Source organism: Pseudophryne corroboree, chromosome 7 (genome assembly GCF_028390025.1).
Source record: "Pseudophryne corroboree isolate aPseCor3 chromosome 7, aPseCor3.hap2, whole genome shotgun sequence".
Lineage (NCBI taxonomy): Eukaryota > Metazoa > Chordata > Amphibia > Anura > Myobatrachidae > Pseudophryne > Pseudophryne corroboree.
In genome coordinates this window covers 133,157,559-133,177,504 of record NC_086450.1, presented here as the reverse complement: position 1 = coordinate 133,177,504, position 19,946 = coordinate 133,157,559, and positions in this window count along the sequence as shown.

The following is a 19,946-nucleotide window of genomic DNA, read 5'->3' as shown; positions in this document are numbered from 1 at the left end:
TCAGGCCAGTGGGGCAGAACCCCCATGGTTGGATTCCATTGAAGAGATTATATCAAATATTTCTACAAATATATCTAATAATGAAAAAGAGACATAATTCTTAAGGTAGCTATGAATGACCTGATAAGTAGAGATTCAGCTCCCATACCTGTGTCTCAAAGCCTCGCCATTTGCCCCCAAAAGCATACTCTGGCCCAAATCATGCAGGATGATACTGATCCGGATACAGCCGACCTGGGGGAGGGTGAAGTGGATGCGAGTGGGGGGGATGCTGCCCTCTCACAGGGAATACAGGTCCTCATAGAGGCCATCAGAAATGTCCTGCACATTGCTGACTTGGCTGAGGAGGTGGAAGAGGAATCTTACTTTTCCTGCATCAAAAGAATTGAATGCCCTGTTTGAAGAGACTTGGATATACCCTGACAATTTTTTTAAAATCCCTAAGAGGTTAATTTCTTCCTTTCCTTTTCTGCTGGAAGAAATGGAAGAAATTCAAGATGGAGTCTCCGAGAGCGGTGATCTCAGATCTGGAGGAAGGGGAATTCCTGGTGTCCCTGGACATCAAGGATACGTACCTTCATATTCTGATTTGGCCGCCTCATCAGGCTTATCTCAGGTTTGCATTACAGAACTGTCACTACCAGGTCCAGGCCCTGTGATTTGACATCTCCACGGCACCGAGGGTGTTCACCAAGGTAATGGCAGAGATGATGTTTCTCCTCCGCAAGCAAGGAATGAACATAATACCGTATCTGGACGACCTTCTGATCAAGGCACCATCCAGGGAGAAGTTGTAACACAACATTGCCCTCTCAACGAGATTACTCCAGGATCACGGGTGGATACTGAACCTGCCAAAATCTCACCTGGAACCAACACGGAGGCTTCCGTTCCTGGGAATGATACTGGATACGGAGGCACAGAGGGTATTCCTTCCAATGAAAAAGGCATTGGTGATCCAGTCAATGGTTCGGGATGTTCTAAACCTGGATATCAGTGCGCCTATGCATTCGTATCCTGGGAAAGATCATAGCCTCTTATGAGGCACTGCAGTATGGAAGGTTTCACGCAAGACCCTTCCAGCTGGATCTGTTGGACAAGTGGTCCGGATCGCATCTTCACATGCACCAGAGGATACGTCTGTCGCCAAAAGTCAGGATTTCTCTTCAGTGGTGGCTTCAGACTTCTCACCTGACTGAGGGCCGAAGGTTCGGGATTGAAAACTGGATTCTGATAACCACAGACGCAAGCCTCAGGGGTTAGGGAGCAGTCACCCAAGTGGAACAGTTCCAAGGACAATGGTCAAGTCAGGAAACCATTCTTCCAATCAACATTCTGGAACTCAGGGCCATATACAATGCCCTTCTACAGACATCTCATCTTCTTCAAGATCAAGCCATTCAGGTCCAGTTGGACAATGTGACGGCAGTGACATACATAAACCAACAGGGCGGAACGAAGAGCAGAGCAGCAATGTTTGAGGTAAAAAGGTTTCTCCTCAGGGCAGAAAGACACGCTGTGGCGTTGTCGGCAATCTTCATTCCCGGAGTAGAGAGCTGGGAAGCAGACTTCCTCAGCAGACACAACCTCCATCCAGGAGAGTGGGGCCTTCACCCGCAGGTGTTCGAGTCCTTGACACATCGGTGGGGGGTTCCACAAATCAACACGATGGCCAACAGCTTAAGTGATATTGTTCCAGGTCGAGAGACCCACAAGCAGTGGCGGTGGACGCTCTGGTGACACCGTGGGTCTACCAGATGGTGTATGTGTTTCCTCCACTTCCATTGATTCCAAGAATTCTCAAGAGAATAAAAAGGGAGAAGGGTCAAGCAATTCTCATTGCTCCGGATTGGCCGAGAAAGGCAAAGTATGCGGATCTCCTGGAGATGCTCCTGGAAGACCCATGGCCTCTTCCTCTTCGCGAGGATCTTCTACAACAGGGGCCGTTCGTCTATCAAGACTTACCGTGGCTACGTTTGACGGCATGGTTGAGCGTCAAATTCTAGCCCGGAAAGGGATTCCGAACAAGGTTATTCCAACCTTGATCCAAGCCAGGAAGGGGGTACCATCTAAACAATACCAACATATTTGGAAGAAATATGTCTCTTGGTGTGAGAACAGGAAAATTCCTGTGGTGGAATTTAAACTGGGATGGTTTCTCCTTTTTCCTGCAGGCAGGAGTGGCTGTTGGACTACGTTTGGGCTCCTTAAAAGGTTCCGGAGGTTCAGACTTTTTTGAAGTGTATTCTGCAAATCCAACCGCCCTTTGTGCCTCCTACGGCACCGTGGGATCTCAACGTGGTGCTGCAGTTCCTCCAATCGGATTGATTTGAGCACTTACAGGACGTGGACATAAAGTTTCTTACGTGTAAGAACGTTACACTCTTGGCTCTGGCTTCGGCCAGGCGAGTGTCGGAACTGGGGGTATTGTCTCACAAGAGCCCCTACTTGGTTTTTCATGAGGATCGTGCTGAACTCAGAACGCATCAGCAGTTTCTCCCAAAGGTGGTGTCTGCGTTTCATATCAACCAACCTATTGTGGTTCCAGTGGTTACTGACACCTCTCCTTCTTCAAAGTCCTTAGACCAGTGGTTCCCAAACTTTTTTTAATCACGGCATCCTAGAATATCAGAATTGTTTTCATGGCACCCCCGGGCTTATTGAGTAATTTAGAAATAAATATTAAATTACGTAAATTGTGTTTATATGTTATCCTTAGGTTCAATTGTGTGGTGAGGGACAAGATTTGCTTCTGTTTGTCCACATATTTTATGGTTGTCAGCCACCAGCACTGATTTTACCTATTACACTGACAATAAATAATTGGAATTGGTCCTGGACCACCAGTCCAAGGCAAGTGCTCTGAGGCACCGCAGCCTTAGACGTTGCTCTGAGGCAACCACTGCCTTAGATGTTGTGAGGGCTTTGAAAATCTATGTGAAGCGGACAGCTCATCACAGAAAATCTGACTCACTGTTTGTTCTCTATTATCCCAATAGAATTGGGTGTCCTGCTTCGAAGCAGTCTATTGCTCGCTGGATCAGGCTTACAATCCAGCATGCCTATTCTATGGCAGGTTTGCGGAGTCCAAAATCGGTACAGGCCGGTGGGTTCTTCCTGGGTGGCTGCCCGGGGTGTCTCGACCTTACAGCTCTGCCGGGCAGCTACTTGGTCAGGTTCGAACATGTTTGCTAAATTCTACAAGTTCGATACTTTGGCACTGAGGACCTTCAGTTTGGTCAATACGTTCTGCAGGAACCTCAGCACTCTCCTACCCAGTTTGGAAGCTTTGGTACATCCCCATGGTACTAATGTGGACCCCAGTATCCTCTAGGATGTAAGAGAAAATAGGATTTTAATTACCTGCCGGTAAATCCTTTTCTCATAGTCCGTAGAGGATACTGGGCACCCGCCCGGTGCTTCGTTTTTCTGCACTGTTACTTGGTTAAGTAATTTTGTTGGTTCAGCCATTGCTGTTCCTGTTCAAGTTTGGTTAGCATGGCTTTCCTCTTGTTTGTGTGTGCTGGTTCCAATCTCACCACTGTTCAGTTTAATCCTTCTCTCGAAGTATGCCCGTTTCCTCGGGCACAGTTTTTAGACTGAGTCTGGTAGGAGGGGCATAGAGGGAGGAGCCAGCCCACACTATTAATTTCTTAAAGTGCCCATGGCTCCTAGTGGACCCATCTATACCCCCATGGTACTAATGTGCACCCCAGTATTCTCTACGGACTATGAGAAAAGGATTTACTGGTAGTTAATTAAATCCTATTTTTGCTGTGTCTTGTGTAAGATATGGTCGTATTTTGGATATGTTTCTTAGATGTATGTAACATGATCTTGAGACAGATTGAATGTGGGGAACAAAGGACAGTTCAAGAATGATACCTAGACAGCGAGCTTGTGGGGTAGGGATGATTGCTGAGTTATCAACAGTGATAGAGATATCAGGTAGGTAGGTACTATTGGCCGGTGGAAATATAATTAATTCTGTTTTGGAAATATTAAGTTTGAGGTGGCGAGATGTCATCCAAGATGAAATGGCAGAAAGGCATTCAGTGACACGGCCCAATACAGATGGTGACAAATCTGGGGAGGATAGGTAGGTTTGAGTATCATCCGCATACAGAATGTACTGAAATACGAAAGAGTTGATTCATTTGCCAAGAGATGTGGTATAGATCAGTGGTTCTCAAACTCGGTCCTCAGGACCCCACACAGTGCATGTTTTGCAGGTAACCCAGCAAGTGCACAGGTGTATTCATTACTCACTGACACATTTTAAAAGGTCCACAGGTGGAGCAAATGATTTCACTTGTGATTCCTTGAGGAGACCTGCAAAACATGCACCGTGTGGGGTCCTGAGGACCCAGTTTGAGAACCTGTGGTATAGATAGAGAAAAGCACAGGACCTAAGACTGAGCCTTGCCGTACTCCAACTGAGAGAGGTAGCGAAGAGGAGGTGGAATCAGAGAAACGAACACTGAAGGAGCAATTAGATAGGTAGGATGAGAACCAAGAATAGGCTGTGTCCTGAATACCTAGGGATTGTAGTGTTTGTATGAGAAGAGAGTGGTCAACAGTGTCAAAAGCAGCAGAGAGATCAAGGAGAATAAGTAGTGAGTAATGGTCTTTAGATTTAGCAGTGACCAAATCAATAATATAATAATCAATAGTAATATATAACATGCAATCAATATACCGGCTGTCGGGATCCCGGTGTTCAGCAGACCAATGCCGGAATAAGACAACCAGTGAAATATAGGCACACAGGATCCCTATATACGCACGATATTCCCACTCAGTTGGTGGGTCAATGCCGCCAACAGAGTGGGAATAAAGCATGTGGCGAGCGAACCGAGCCACCGGGCATGATGCGTGGTGACTAGTTGCCGGGATTCCGCTGTCGGTATAGTGACAGTCGGCATCCTGTCTGCTGGGATATCATATGTATCCCATAATATCGGTTAGAGTAATAGTGGTGACAATGTTGTATCAGATAACCAGCATGTATAGTCTAATACTTTGTTTAAAGCTTTCGTTTAAAGTTTAAAGATACAGGATGATTCTATTAGAATTTTTAAAAATCTACTGCCACCTCTCTTCCCCCTTAGTCCACTCAAAAACATCTCCTGCAACAACAGCTAGACCTTCAGGGTTGCCTCCATAGTAGTGTGATATGTGTCTAGACACAGTAGGATTCTGTACTTTATTCAGAATATTCCGTCTATGTTCCATTGATTTATGGGACCTAGTGGTCCTACCTATATTATTGTAGGGTGCAGACACACTTGAGAACATAGACACAGTTAATGAACCATTTGATATACAGTAGTTACACTCTTATTGTTTTGTTTTCTATAAATTAACACAGGAAGCAAGTTGGTATATTACATCAGTAGCAGAACTCTGTTTTAGAAGGTATCTATGTTAATTATTGCAATTAAATTTCAGTTCACTCAGGGTTAGAATTATGCAACAGATGTGCATGACACCTATGCAATATGTTTTAAGATATCAAAATTTGTCTCAATCTTTATAGACTTATTGTTATATGTAGAAATAATGGAATAAAGTCCTCTTCCTGTTCAGTTTTATTTATACTTTCTAGAATTTTTACACATTGTGGATTTATTGCAGGGTGCCTCTTATTGCCTTGCATTTTTTTGTGGTTAACTTTATTTGTTGTATAGCTTTTATATTAGTTTCTGTCTCTGTTAAGGGGCCATCTACTAATAATAGACCCGGTCTAGAGATTTAGGTTACATATTGGAGGGCCACTGACAAAACATGCTCAGGGAAGCCTCTCAGTCCATTCTCAAGCATGGACTGCATTTGATCTTATAAATGTGTTTCCTCTGCACAATATTCTCTTTACTCTTAATATTGGGTTTTGGGGAATATTATCAATCCAGGGGTGATAGTGTCCATTCTGATAGTGGAGATAGTTGTCAACTTCAACCAGTTTTGCACAATGGGAGATAATTTTATTAATTGCAGTGGAGAAGGCCACATCCAAATAGTTAATCTGATTTAAATAAAAAAAAAGTGTGTTCTTATAAAGGTAAATAACAAATTGTTGGCTAAATTAGGACCCCCTATCCAAATAACAAACATGGTCTATAATCCAGACATAGAGAACCACGTTCTCTCTATATGGGCCACTCCATATATAAAAGTTTCCTCGAAGCAGCCCATACAGAGATTCACAAAGCTGGGTGCAAACCTGGTGCCCATGGCCATCCTAAGCGCTTGTAAATAAGACGTGGACTCCCAAAAAATAGACGTTATGGTAAGAACTTACCTTTGATAACGTGATTTCTCCTATGTCCACAGGTATCCACAGGATAACATTTGGATATGCCGGAGCGACAGCAGAAATGGCACCAAATGGTCACGAGCTTTCTGGCCTCCCAGGATGCATCGGGGCTCCTCCATATAATCCCGCCTACTGACTCAGTCAAATCAGTTATTTCCACAGCAATTTAGGCAGGAGCATCAGGTAGAAACCTATTCAGGCGATAAGAACACACATGCACACCCTTCCATGCAAGAGGGAAGAGGTTTAGTGATTGTAAAGATTCTCAAATCTTGTGGATACCTGTGGACATAGGAGAAATCACGTTATCAATGGTAAGTTCTTACCATATCATCTATTTCTCTGGCTCGTTCCACAGGTTAGCCACAGGATAACATTGGGATTCCCAAAGCCAATTTTAGCGGTGGGGACGCTCCTGATTAGACAGGAGAACCTTTCGGCCGAATTCAGCGTCATGAGAGGCAAAAGTATCCATGGCATAATGTCTAATGAATGTGTTAATGGAAGACCATGTGTCTGCCTTACAAATCTGTTCTGCTGAAGCACCATGTTGTGCTGCCCATGAAGGACCTACCTTATGTGTAGAGTGAGCAGAGACATTAGCCGGAGTAGGGACATCAGCACGAGAATAAGCTTCTGAAATTACCATTCGGAGCCATCTTGCCAGCGTCTGTTTACTAGCAGGCCATCCTCTTCTGTGAAATCCATAGACAATGAAGAGAGAATCTGTCATTCTGATGGCACTAGTATGATCTATGTAGATTCTTAATGCCCGGACCACGTCCAGCGACGCTTCTCCCGCAGAAAGTCCCGATACCTAAAAAGCTGGGACTACAATCTCTTCATTAAGTTGAAATTTTTAAACCACCTTCGGAAGATAACCAGGCCTAGTTCTGAGAACTGCCTTATCTGAAAAAAATATTAGAAAAGGAGACTTACACGACAGTGCTCCTAAATCTGACACTCTTCTAGCTGACGCCATTGCCAGTAGAAAGAGCACTATAGCCGTCAACCATTTAAGATCTGCTCTCTTAAGTGGTTCAAACGGAGGTCCCTGAAGGATTTTAAGAACCAGATTCAAATCCCAGGGAGCTGCAGGAGGAACAAACGGAGGTTGAATGTGTAAAACTCCCTGAAAGAAAGTACGCACATCCTGTAAGTCAGCAATCTGTCTTTGAAACCATACAGTTAATGCTGATACTTGAACTCTCAAGGAAGCTACTTTCAACCCCTTATCCAATCCTGCTTGAAGAAAATCCAAAATCCTGGATACTTGAAAAGATCTTGGTTTCAAACTTTTTTTCACTACACCAATGAATATAGGCTTGCCATATTCGATGATAAATACGAGCTGAAGAAGGTTTTCTTGCTCCAAGCATAGTTTGAATTACTTGTTTTGAAAATCCTCTAGCTTCTAGGATAGAGGTCTCAACAGCCATGCCATCAAAGCTGGACAATCCAGATTGCTGTGATAACAAGGACCCTGCATTAGCAGATCTGGACATTGAGGGAGCAGTATTGGTGCTTCCATGGACATCCTTAGTAGATCTGTGTACCAATGCCTTCTGGGCCAAGCTGGAGCTATAAGAATTATGGCTCCCTTTGATTGCTTTATTTTCCTCACTACTCTGGGTAACAGAGAGATTGGAGGAAACAGATATGCCAGATGAAATTTCCAATTTACTGACAGTGTGTCTACAAGGATCGCTTCGGGATCCTTTGTTCTTGATCCGTACATTGGAACTTTGTTGTTCAGACGAGATGCCATGAGATCTATCTCTGGCAGACCCCATCTGTTCACTATAGTCTGAAACACTTCTGGGTGTAATGCCCATTCAGTTTCCTGAATGGTGTGTCGACTGAGAAAATCCACTTCCCAGTTCAGTACTCCTGGAACAAACACTGCTGACAATGCTGGAAGATGGAGCTCTGCCCACCTTAGTATGAGAGTTACTTCTTCCATCAATCTTTTGCTGTGAGTTCCTCCCTGATGATTGAGGTACACTACCGCTGTTGTATTGTCTGAGCGGATCTGGACTGGTCTTCCTTGCAGACTGTCCCTTGCCTGAACTAGAGCCATATATATGAATAAGGTGCTGTAGAGGTCTGGAGTGGAATTGTGCATATTCCACCATGTCGAAGGTTGACACCATCAGACCCAACAGTCGCATTGCTGCATGGACTGACATTGTCTGAGTGTGCAACGACTCCTGAGTCATTACCTGCACCTTGGATATCTTTTTCTCTGGTAAGAAAATTCTCTGTAGACCTGAATCCAATATGGCTCCCAAATGAACCATCCATTGTGACGGATTCTGAGATGACTTTTCCCAGTTTATGAGCCACCCGTGCCTCTGTAGACAAACTACTGTCTGTTGAAGATGGCTCAAAAGTAATTCCTGTGAATGTGCTGGGATTAAAAGGTCATCGAAGTATGGAAATATTCTTATCCCCTGCTTGCGGAGATAAGCTGCCATAACCACCATAATTTGGGTAAACACCCTGGGTGCTGTTGCTAGCCCGAAGGGCAAGACTTGGAACTGAAAATGTTGCTGGAGGATGGCAAACCTGAGGTAAAATTGATGAGACCGTGCTATGGGCACATGTAGGTCAGCATCCTGTATATCCAGAGATACCATGTAAGCTCCCGGTTCCATAGCCAAAACTATGGAGCGTAACGTCTCCATGTGGAACCTTGGAATCCAAATGTATTTGATTAACATTCTGAGATTGAGGATTGGTCGGAATGACCCATTTGGCTTCTGAATCAAAAATAGATAGATGGGGGTACTGGGATAATTACACCAGACTGAAGCAATTTCTGAACGCCCTGTTGGCCTTCGACTCTATAGGAGATGGGCTGGTGCAAAAAAAACTTTGAGGAGGCTGCCTCCTGAAGGGTAAACCATAACTGAGAGATACCACCTTCTGCACCCAAGCATCTGTCGTCGACTGCTGCCATATGTGTGCAAATTGAAGGAGTTCGCCCCCAACCCTGGAATCCTCCAGGCGGAGGCCCGTATCCTCAGACTGATGGCTTCTGTTCTGGCTTGGAGGCTGGCCTTCTACTAGCCCATTGCTTCCTACCCCTGGATGATCTATTGAACTGGGGTTGCTTAGCCTCCTCTTTTGCTTTTGCTTTGCCTTGCCATCGAAATGGCCGAAATTTTGAACCCCTAGTCTTAGGGTTATAACTAGCCGGAAATCTGACCTTTTTGGATTCTGCTTCCGATTCTAGAATAGCTTACAATTGTTTTCCAAACAATATATTACCAGTGAAAGGCAATGCTTCCAAAGCTTTCTTGGATTCTGCATCTGCTTTCCAAGTGCATATCCAAACTGCTCTACGAGCGGCTACCATCAAGGCTGATGCTTTAGAAGCAATCGTACCCATATCAATTGCTGCTTCTTAAAAATATTGCGCAGCTTGTCTTATACGGCCTAGATGAGTCTCCTGCTCCCTATTAGGAGGGGAGAGGCCATTCTCTAGTTCCTCCACCCATTCTACCATTGCCCTTGCCATCCAGGCTGAAGCCATAGCAGGCCTTGCCACCGCTCCTGAGAGAGAAAAAATATTTTTCAAGAAGCTATCTACTCTTCTATCTGTGACATCATTTAGTGAGGTAGAAGACAATGGCAAAGCAGATTTATGCACAAGTCTCAGTACATGTGCATCTACTTTAGGAGGAACTTCTCTTTTTGAACAATCCGCAGCTGGAAATGGATAATAAGAATCCCACTTTTTCGGAATCTTATATTTTTTACTGGGCGTAGCCCAGGGTTCTTTCATCATTTCCGTCAGATCCTCTGACCCTGGGAATTCAGTCTTAACTGTTTTTGTTTGTTTAAACACAGGTGCTTTAGATTTTGACACTGTTTTGGCTGATTCCTCCACAGAGAGAATAGCCTTCATTGCATCAATAAGCTCAGCTACATCCTCTGAGCTGAAACCCTGCGAGTGATCATCATACGGAGTATTTGAATATACTGTATCATCATCTGTTGTATCATCTTGTGTAGTCTACAACATGGATGTATCTATATTAGTCTTACCTGCACCTTGGTTAATAGCCTGGTTACTTGTAGAAGCTACTGGAACCAAACCATAAGGAGGGAGCTGCATGTACGGGTTAATAGTGTAACCTATTCCCTGGGGTGGAACTGCAGGAGTTAATCTGTCCGCTATTGAAAACAAAGTCTGCGCGAACATACTCCATGGTGGCTCCATTGGTTGCTGAACCAAATCCAGCTTTTTACTTTGCCAATAAGCAAAACAGTTTGCACATAGCCCCTCATAAGTGACCAACTGGGCTATTTCAATTAACCCCGTTTTACAAGACAAACATGTTAAGGATGTAGGAGTGCCTGATAAATTATCATCGTCACTTTTGCCGCTCACAGACATAGTAAATATTCTGTTTTTACAACTACACAATTTGTGACTGAAAATCACCTATATATAGATATATAGAAGTGAGATCAATCTGACCACAACCGTGCACCTGAATTGAGGTTCAGAACAAAACTGACAACATATAAAAGTCAGCACACATACTAGCAGTCAGTCACATATGAAATATTAGACATTGTCATATGAGAATACAATAAACCATCATAATTACTTACAAGTAAATGGAACAATTGTATTACTGTTTTTAACCAGTTTTTCAGACATATCATGCAGAAAACAACAGTAATGTACAGGCCTCATATGCAATATGTACCAAAATTAACAATTCATACTAACAAAGTAGAAATTATTTTAGTACTGTATAACCCTTTCTCCGTAGAGTGGGATACAGGGAGACTCACCACACTTCCATATCAATCAAGACGCTGAGTGGATTCAGACGCTACTAGTGTACACTGCCGCTCTGATAACTTGTGAGAGACACAGACGCTCATTAACGGACACAGACGCTCAGTGAACGATAAGTTTATGCAGACGCTCCTGTCTGCGACCCGGTCTAGGCGGAAAGTCTAGTGTGCACCATCGCAGCATCTAAGCTGCGACCGAGTACCCTCGTGGTAGCATCTGAGACGGACGTGAGGTCAATAGTTCATGGACGGGAGATGCGCGGAAACTGGTCATGAACTTGGGGGAGGGGCGACCAAGAGAGCGTCTAACTCCCCCCATTGACATAAACTCTAAGGATCATGGCCTCAACCTAGTCCTGGCGCCTATGATCCCTAAAGCATAGCGCTGTTGCACTTAAGAGTGGCGGCGCATCAACCACTGTTTGTAGTCTCCTCCAATGCAGTGTAGCTGTGTCCGGAACCCCCTAGTAAGAGGAAACCGATGACTTACCTTCCCCCCATGCTCCGGCCACAGCCTGGTAACGTCTGCTGGACCTGCTAGAATCATCCGATACAGACGCCCGCTGAGACACCACTATACCGCGAAGGTAAGCGTTGTTGCGACCCGGTGGAGAGTTGTTGGAGCGACTCTTTCTAGCATGCGTTTAAGATGCTGTTAAGAAAGATCATTCAAAAACATAGTAAGACTATAAAAAATACAATAATAAAAGCTTCAGGCTGCTATTAACAGCAGCCCTGTGACCATGGTCCGGCTCCTGCCGCACCAAACAAAAAACTGATTTGACTGAGTTAGTAGGCGGGATTATATGGAGGAGCCCTGATGCATCCTGGGAGGTCAGAAAGCTTGTGACCGTTTGGTGCCATTTTCGCTGTCGCTCTGGCATATCCCAATGTTATCCTGTGGATTACCTGTGGACCCAGCCGGAGAAGCAAAAGGTAGATTAGTTGCTCAAGGATCTTTGAAGCAAAGAGGAGGAGTGAGATAGGGTTTTAATTAGTTAGTGTGATGGATTTTTTGAGAATGGGTGCAATGAGGAAAGTATGACATTGAAAGAGTGGAGAAAGTTGAAGAAGTGGGTGAGATGAGAGAAGGCATAGAGAAGGAACAGAGGCGAGTATTAATGGGGTCAAGGTGGAGGGAGGAATAGTTGAGAGAAAGGCACAGACTTCGGGGGTCATTCCGACCTGATCGCACGCTAGCTATTTTTTGCAACGCTGCGATCAGGTCAAAACTCTGCAAAACTGCACATGCATATGCACCGCAATGCGCAAGCACATCGTACGGGTACAAAGTGGATTGGTGCTGGGCGATGGATTTTATGAAGAATCCATTCGCACAGCCAATTGCAAGAAGATTGACAGGAAGAAGGCGTTTATGGGTGTCAACTGACCGTTTTCAGGGAGTGGTTGGAAAAATGCAGGCATGTCCAAGCATTTGCAGGGCAGGTGTCTGACATCAATTTCCGGGACCGGACAGGCTGAAGTGATCAACCTACTCAGAAACTGCACAAACTGTTTTGTACCGCTCGGCTGCACAAGCGTTCACACACTTGCAAAGCGAAAACACATTCCCCCATAGGTGGCGGCTATCTGATCGCAGTGCTGCAAAAAATACCTAACGAGCGATCAACTCGGAATGACCCCCTTCATCCCTAGTAGTGGGGAAGAAGGGAGACAAGCATTTGGAGACAGGGATGAGATGGAGGAGTCTGAAGGGAGTAGAATATACCTCTGACAAAGCTGTGGGTGGAACCACAGGGAAACATGTCTATACTCTGTTATCTTGACCGTGCTACTCAGAATGGCATAATCGCATCTCTTCATGGGAAAATGGCTTCACTATCTACCACCACTGCAGATTTCAGACAGGTTATAACCAGAGTCTTCTGTCAGTGAGTACTGCTGTGGATCATTTAACAGAGCGGGCAAGTTTCCCAGCCCTTGCTACATATAGCTAGCAACTATTCCATCTAATACTACTACTCAAATGATCTATCCCACCACCTATGAATATTTGGTACCATCAAAACTTTTCATCTTCAGCAATGCTGAGAATATGGCTGTCCAATACAAGCTAACTGGAGACCTCTACAAATGCGAAAGACCCTTTGCTAATTGGACTCATGCGTTACAATTTTGGTACATTTGAGCTTCATGCTTCTGTAAAGGCTGGGTTGTAAATTTATTGACTTAGATGCATGTGATTATTTATTCATTTCCAATCAGAGTAAGAATAGGATGTCTCTGTCAGAACACCAGGACAGGCAGACTCTGGTGCCATGACAAAAACATTCTGATCGTGCATAGCAGAAGCCACCACCAACTCAGAGATCAGACTGCGACATCTCCCACAGGACAGTCTTCAATAAAATATACACACATATACAGTCTAGAATGTCCGCACCAATATAATATTAACAAACATCTGTGTGGTGCTCCATTAGGATCCAAGTAGATCAGAAATATAGAACAATTGTAAATAGGCACTCACAATCCAAAAAAGACATTAAATTGTAGCAGAAAAAGTAGTCTTTTAATTACTTACAGACCATATTTAAAGTGCAAATGTGCATAGCTTGTCGACGTGACGTTTCGGTCCACAAGGGATCTTCATCAGGACCAGCAACAGTGCATCCTTTCACCAAAGCAGCCAGAGAGCAGACTGAAGCACCATCACCAAACGCGCGCACACACACACACACACACACACACACACACACACACAAAAAAAACAAAGATCATGAGCTTATCTGCATCTCTATGGAGGAGTGAGTAGTCACTGGGAACAGGGTACACCTAATATCCCCATGAAGAAGTCCTACAGAACGTAGAAAAGGACGAAACGCGTTGGATAACTACTCACTCCTCCATAGAGATTCAGATAAGCTCATGATCTTTGTTTTTATTGTACAAGTCCAATTTTATGTGTGTTGTTTGTTTAAAGTAAAATAAAAAAAACTTTTATAAAAAAACATGCTACACTATTGGCTTTTTCCCGTGTTTGGAGTATCTTTTTTGAATTTAAGGTATGGAATTACCGTGTATAACCTGAGATGCAGATATAAAGGTCCCGCTATATGAGAAGAACAAGCCTGCTGAGGGTATTATTATATATTATTTACATACCTATCTGGATGCGGGCAACAGAGTTTCTATTATCATTCACAATCAATGTGGTGAATTTTGAGTTCACAGGGTTATAAGTAATACTACCATTTCACCTTGGTGCACGTGGTGAAAAACTCATTTCTTTTTTGACAGTATTGCACTATTATTGGTATTTTGTTTTTTGATATATTGCGTATCTGGATGAGCCTGAGAAGCTGGAAAAGAGGTTACCATAGGAACGAAAGACCACCGTTAAGGCTTCTATTAATCATATATCTGGTACGCATATAAATATTGTTTGGGAAATTGGCATTGTAAGCACGGAAGGCTCTTGGTCCTATCACTGTATCCATTGACTCTCTGGCTCATTTGGAAATTGAGCAACCTTGAGGACTTTCAAGCAGCCCCCTTGTATTTATATGGGTGTGCTATGTTTTTTCTGCTAATTAATATAAGCATATCAGGGTTTTTAGATATTCACTTATAATAATTGTCATGTAGGTAGCAGTGCTTTGTACACTATTTATATATATATATATATATATATATATACACCCACATATATACACACACATACACACACACACACAAAAATGTATCAAACTGGTCACTTCTGGTAATATTGAACAGAGTGTTCAAATACATAACAAAACTGAGAAAAAAAATCAGCAAAAGGAAAAAAGATCATTATATGCAGGGAAAAGTGATTTCAAAAAAATATTGTATGTATTACTTTCATTCAATCCACGTGGTGAAAGCGTATCCAGTACAAAAATACATTTTGCTTCTCTCTTACTTAATTCATGAAGCTGGTCACCCCCTCTGATGTTAATCGGGATATGAGCAATCAACATACATTTGAGGCTGGCAATAGAATTACCAACCCTTGCAAAATATTTTGCCACCAGTTTATCTGATTCACCGGATTCAAGACCTATGATTAGCCATACGGTCTCTAAAATTTATTTTAGTCATGCTGACATAGAACAGGCCACATGGGCATATCAAAATATAAATGACAATCGATTTGGCAGTGTAACCAGAATCCGATGGTTATATTCCTGCCACTATTTGGATGACAAAAAGGAAGAACCAGTCTGCATGGATCTACAAGTAGTGCAGTCGGCACATTTGAAGCAACCCAACCTTTTGCTCTGTAGCCATGTACTTTGTTCTTTCCGAGGCTGCAGAAAATAGGATTTTGGTTACCTAACGGTAAATCCTTTTCTCGTAGTCCGTAGAGGATGCTGGGGTCCACATTAGTACCATGGGGTATAGAAGGGGCCACCAGGAGCCATTGGCACTTTAAGAGTTTGAGTGTGTGGGCTGGCACCTCCCTCTATGCCCCTCCTACCAGACTCAGTCTAGAAATTGTGCCCGAGGAGACGAACATCTTCGAGAGAAGGATTTAACACAGATAGTGGCGAGATTCATACCAGCTCACACATACAAGGCACATCAAGCTAACATGCTTGAAACTCTCAGCAACTGCTGAAACATTACTTACCAAGTAACAATGCAGTACATAACTAAAGAAAGATGTACTGAACCAGATAACAATTGCAGGAAAACGAAGTGATGGGCGGGCGCCCAGCATCCTCTACGGACTACGAGAAAAGGAATTAACGGTAGGTAACCAAAATCCTATTTTCTCTTACGTCCTAGAGGATGCTGGGGTCCACATTAGTACCATGGGGATGTACCAAAGCTCCCAGAACGGGAGGGAGAACGCGGAGGCTCCTGCAGAACTGATTGACTGAACTTCAGATCATCAGGGGCCAAAGTATGGAACTTGTAAAACTTTGCAAACGTGTTCGACCCAGACCAAGTTGCAGCTCGGCAAAGTTGCAATGCAGAGAAACCCCGGGGAGCCGCCCAGGAAGACCCCACCTTACGAATAGAGTGGGCCTTAACAGATTTTGGACACGGCAATCCGTAGAATAAGCGTGCTGGATAGTGACCCTAATCCAGCAAGAGATCGTCTGCTTAGAAGAAGGACACCCAATTTTCTTGGGATCATATAGGAAAAACAGAGAGTCCAACTTTCTGTGACGAGAAGTTCTCTTCACATATATCTTCAAAGCCCTCACAACATCCAAGGACTTTGATGTAATTGAGGAGTCAGTAGCCACTGGCACCACAATAGGTTGGTTTATATGGAATGCCGACACAACTTTCGGAAGAAACTGCTGACATGTCCGGAGCTCAGCTCCATCTTCGTGGAAGATCAAGTAAGAGCTTTTACAGGATAAAGCCCCCAATTCGGACACACGCCTAGCCGAAGCTAAGGCCAACAACGCGACAGCCTTCCATGTAAGAAATTTGACCTCAACCTCCTGTAGAGGCTCAAACCAATCCAACTGTAGGAATTGCAACACCACGTTAAGGTCCCAAGGCGCCATAGGTGGTACAAAGGGAGGTTGGATGTGCAGAACTCCCTTCAAAAAAGTCTAAACCTCAGGGAGGGCAGCCAATTGTTTTTGGAAGAAAATGGATAAGGCCGAAATCTGGACCATCACAGATCCTAACCTCAGGCACATATCCACACCTGCCTGCAGGAAGAGGAGAAAACGTCCGAGTTGAAACTCCACCATAGGAAACTTCTTGGATTCACACCAAGAGACATATTTCTTCCAAATACGATGGTAATGTTTAGACGTTACCCCTTTCCTAGCCTGTATCAGGGTAGGATTGACCTTTTTCGGAATGCCCTTTCTGAGCAAGTATCAGGCGCACAACTTCCATGCCGTCACACGTAGCCACGGTAAGTCTTGATAGGCGAATGGCCCCTGCTGCAGCAGGTCCTCTCAAAGAGGAAGAGGCCTCGGCTCTTCCTGCAAGAGAGTCAGAAGGTCCGCGTACCAAGCCCGCCTTGGCCAGTCTAGGGCAATGAGGATCGCTTGAACTCTTGTTCTCCTTACGAGCTTTAGAACTCTTGGAATGAGTGGAAGTGGTGGAAACACGTACACCGACTGGAACACCCACGGAGACATCAGGGTGTCCACTGCCACTGATTGTGGGTCCCTCCACCTGGAACAATAGCGTTGAAGCTTTTTGTTGAGATGAGAGGCCATCATGTCTATTTGGGGTAACCCCCAAATGTCTGTTATTTCCTCGAACACCTCCGGGTGGAGACCACACTCCCCTGGATGGAGATCGTGTCTGCTGGGGAATTCTGCTTCCCAGTTGTCCACTCCCAGAATGAAGATTGCTGAGTGCGCCAACGCGTGTCTTTCTGCCCAGAGGATGATTCTTTTCGCCTCCGACATTGCAGCTCTGCTCTTCGTTCCACCTTGTCAGTTTATGCAGGCTACTGTCGTTACATTGTCCGACTGCACTTGAATGGCCCGATTTCTTAGAAGATGGGCCGCCTGAAGAAGACCATTGTAGACGGCTCTTAGTTCCGGGATGTTGATGGGCAGGCCGGCTTCCAGACTTGATCACCTTCCTTGGAAAGTTACTCCTTGAGTGACTGCTCCCCAGCCCCGAACGCTCGCATCCGTGGTTAGAAGGACCCATTCCTGAATCCTGAACCTGTGGCCCTCCAGTAGGTGAGGTAATTGTAACCACCAGAGGAGCGAAATCCTGGCCTTCGGCGACAGACGTATTCTCTGGTGCATGTGGAGATGAGATCCTGACCACTTGTCCAGGAGATCCAGTTGGAAGGCCCGAGCGTGGAACCTCCCGTACTGGAGAGCCTCGTAAGAGGCCATCATGATTCCCAACAGGCGAATGCATTGATGAACCAACACCCGGGCTGTCTTCAGGACATCCCGGACCATTGCTTGTATCACCAACGCCTTCTCCTGTGGAAGAAACACCCTCTGCACTCCTGTGTCTAAGATCATTCCCAGAAAGGACAACCTCTGGGTTGGTTCCAAATGTGACTTTGGAAGGTTCAGAATCCCTCTGTGGATCTTGAGGGGGCGGGTTCTGAGAACAATGGACTGCAGCAGCTTCTCCTTGGACGATGCCTTTATCAGTAGATCATCCAGCTATGGAATGATGTTCACCCCTTGTTTGCGGAGGAGAACCATCATCTCTGCCATCACCTTGGTAAACACCCTCGGTGCTGTGGAGAGTCCGAACGGCAGGGCCTGGAACTGGAAATGACAGTCCAGTAATGCGAAACGGAGATAAGCCTGATGCGGCAGCCAGATCGGAATGTGTAGGTACGCATCCTTGATATCCAGGGATACCAGGAATTCCCCCTCTTCTAGACCTGATATCACCGCCCTGAGAGACTCCATTTTGAACTTGAAATCCTTTAGAAAGGGTTCAATGATTTTAGGTTCAGAATGGGCCTGACCGAACCATCCGATTTCAGTACCACAAAAAGGTTTGAATAGTAACCTGTGGTTTGCAAATGAGGAGGAACTGGCATAATGACCTGTGCCTCCACCAACTTTTGGACAGCTACCTGTAGGACAGTGCTGTCTGCCAGCAGAGCTGGTAAGCCCGATTTGAAAAAACGATAAGGAGGGAGATTCTGAAATTCCAGCCTGTATCCCTGGGATACAATATCTATCACCCAGGGATCCAGGCCGGACGTTACCCAGACGGGACTGAATTTTCTCAGTCTCGCTCCCACTGGCCCCACCTCCAGGCTGCGCGGTCCACCGTCATGCAGAGGACTTCGGCGTACCTGAAGCAGACTTTTGTTCTTAGGAACCTGCAGCGGCAGGTTTTTGGACTTAAATCGACCTCCCCTAAAGAAGGTATTGGACGGTCTGGCCTTTCTAGGCTTGTTAGGCCAAAAGGACTGTGTTGCTGATGAAGAGAAGGATTTCTTCGGGGCAGGTGCAGCTGAGGGAAGAAACGGAGACTTACCCGCTGTAGCCGTTGGATATCCATGCGTCTAAAGCTTCCCCAAAAAGAGCCTGACCTGTATAGGGTAGGGACTCCACACTCTTTCTGGATTCCGCGTCGGCCGACCACTGGCGCGGCCACAGTCCCCGACGAGCTGAAACAGACATGGAAGAGATTCCCGCAGCCATGGAACCCAGATCTTTCATGGATTCTACCATAAAACCTGCTGAATCGTGAATGTTACGTAAATATAAATCAACATCACCCTTATCCATCGTATCCAAATCCTCTAGTAAGATAGCCAACCACTTTACTATAGCCTTTGCAATCCATGCACTAGCAATAGTGGGACGTAATATGGCCCCTGAAGGAGTGTACATTGATTTAAGTGTGTTATCAATCTTTCGATCAGCCAGCTCCTTTAAGGCGGTAGATCCTGGAACAGGTAAAACCACCTTCTTTGAGAGTCTGGACACAGATGCATCAACAATCGGCGAGTTTTCCCATTTTTTTTTTCTATCGTCCTCAGAGAAAGGAAACGCCACCTGTACCCGTTTAGGGATTTGGAATTTTTTCTCAGGTTTTTCCCATGCTTTCTCAAACATAGCATTCAATTCCTTTGACGCAGGGAAGGTTAGCAAGGCTTTTTTATTTTCAGTGAAAAAAACCTCCTCAACCTGTTCAGGTGTGGTATCATTAATATGTAACACATCCCTGATAGCCTCTATCATCAATTGCACCCCCTTTGCAAAAGATGCAGACCCCCGCAACACATCCCCATCACCGTCTGTGGTGTCAGAATCGGTATCCGTGTCATCCTGCATGACATGCACAAGCGCATGTTTGTGGGGGTATATAGCGGAGCATCCCGCGGTACCAGAATCGGGCCATACTG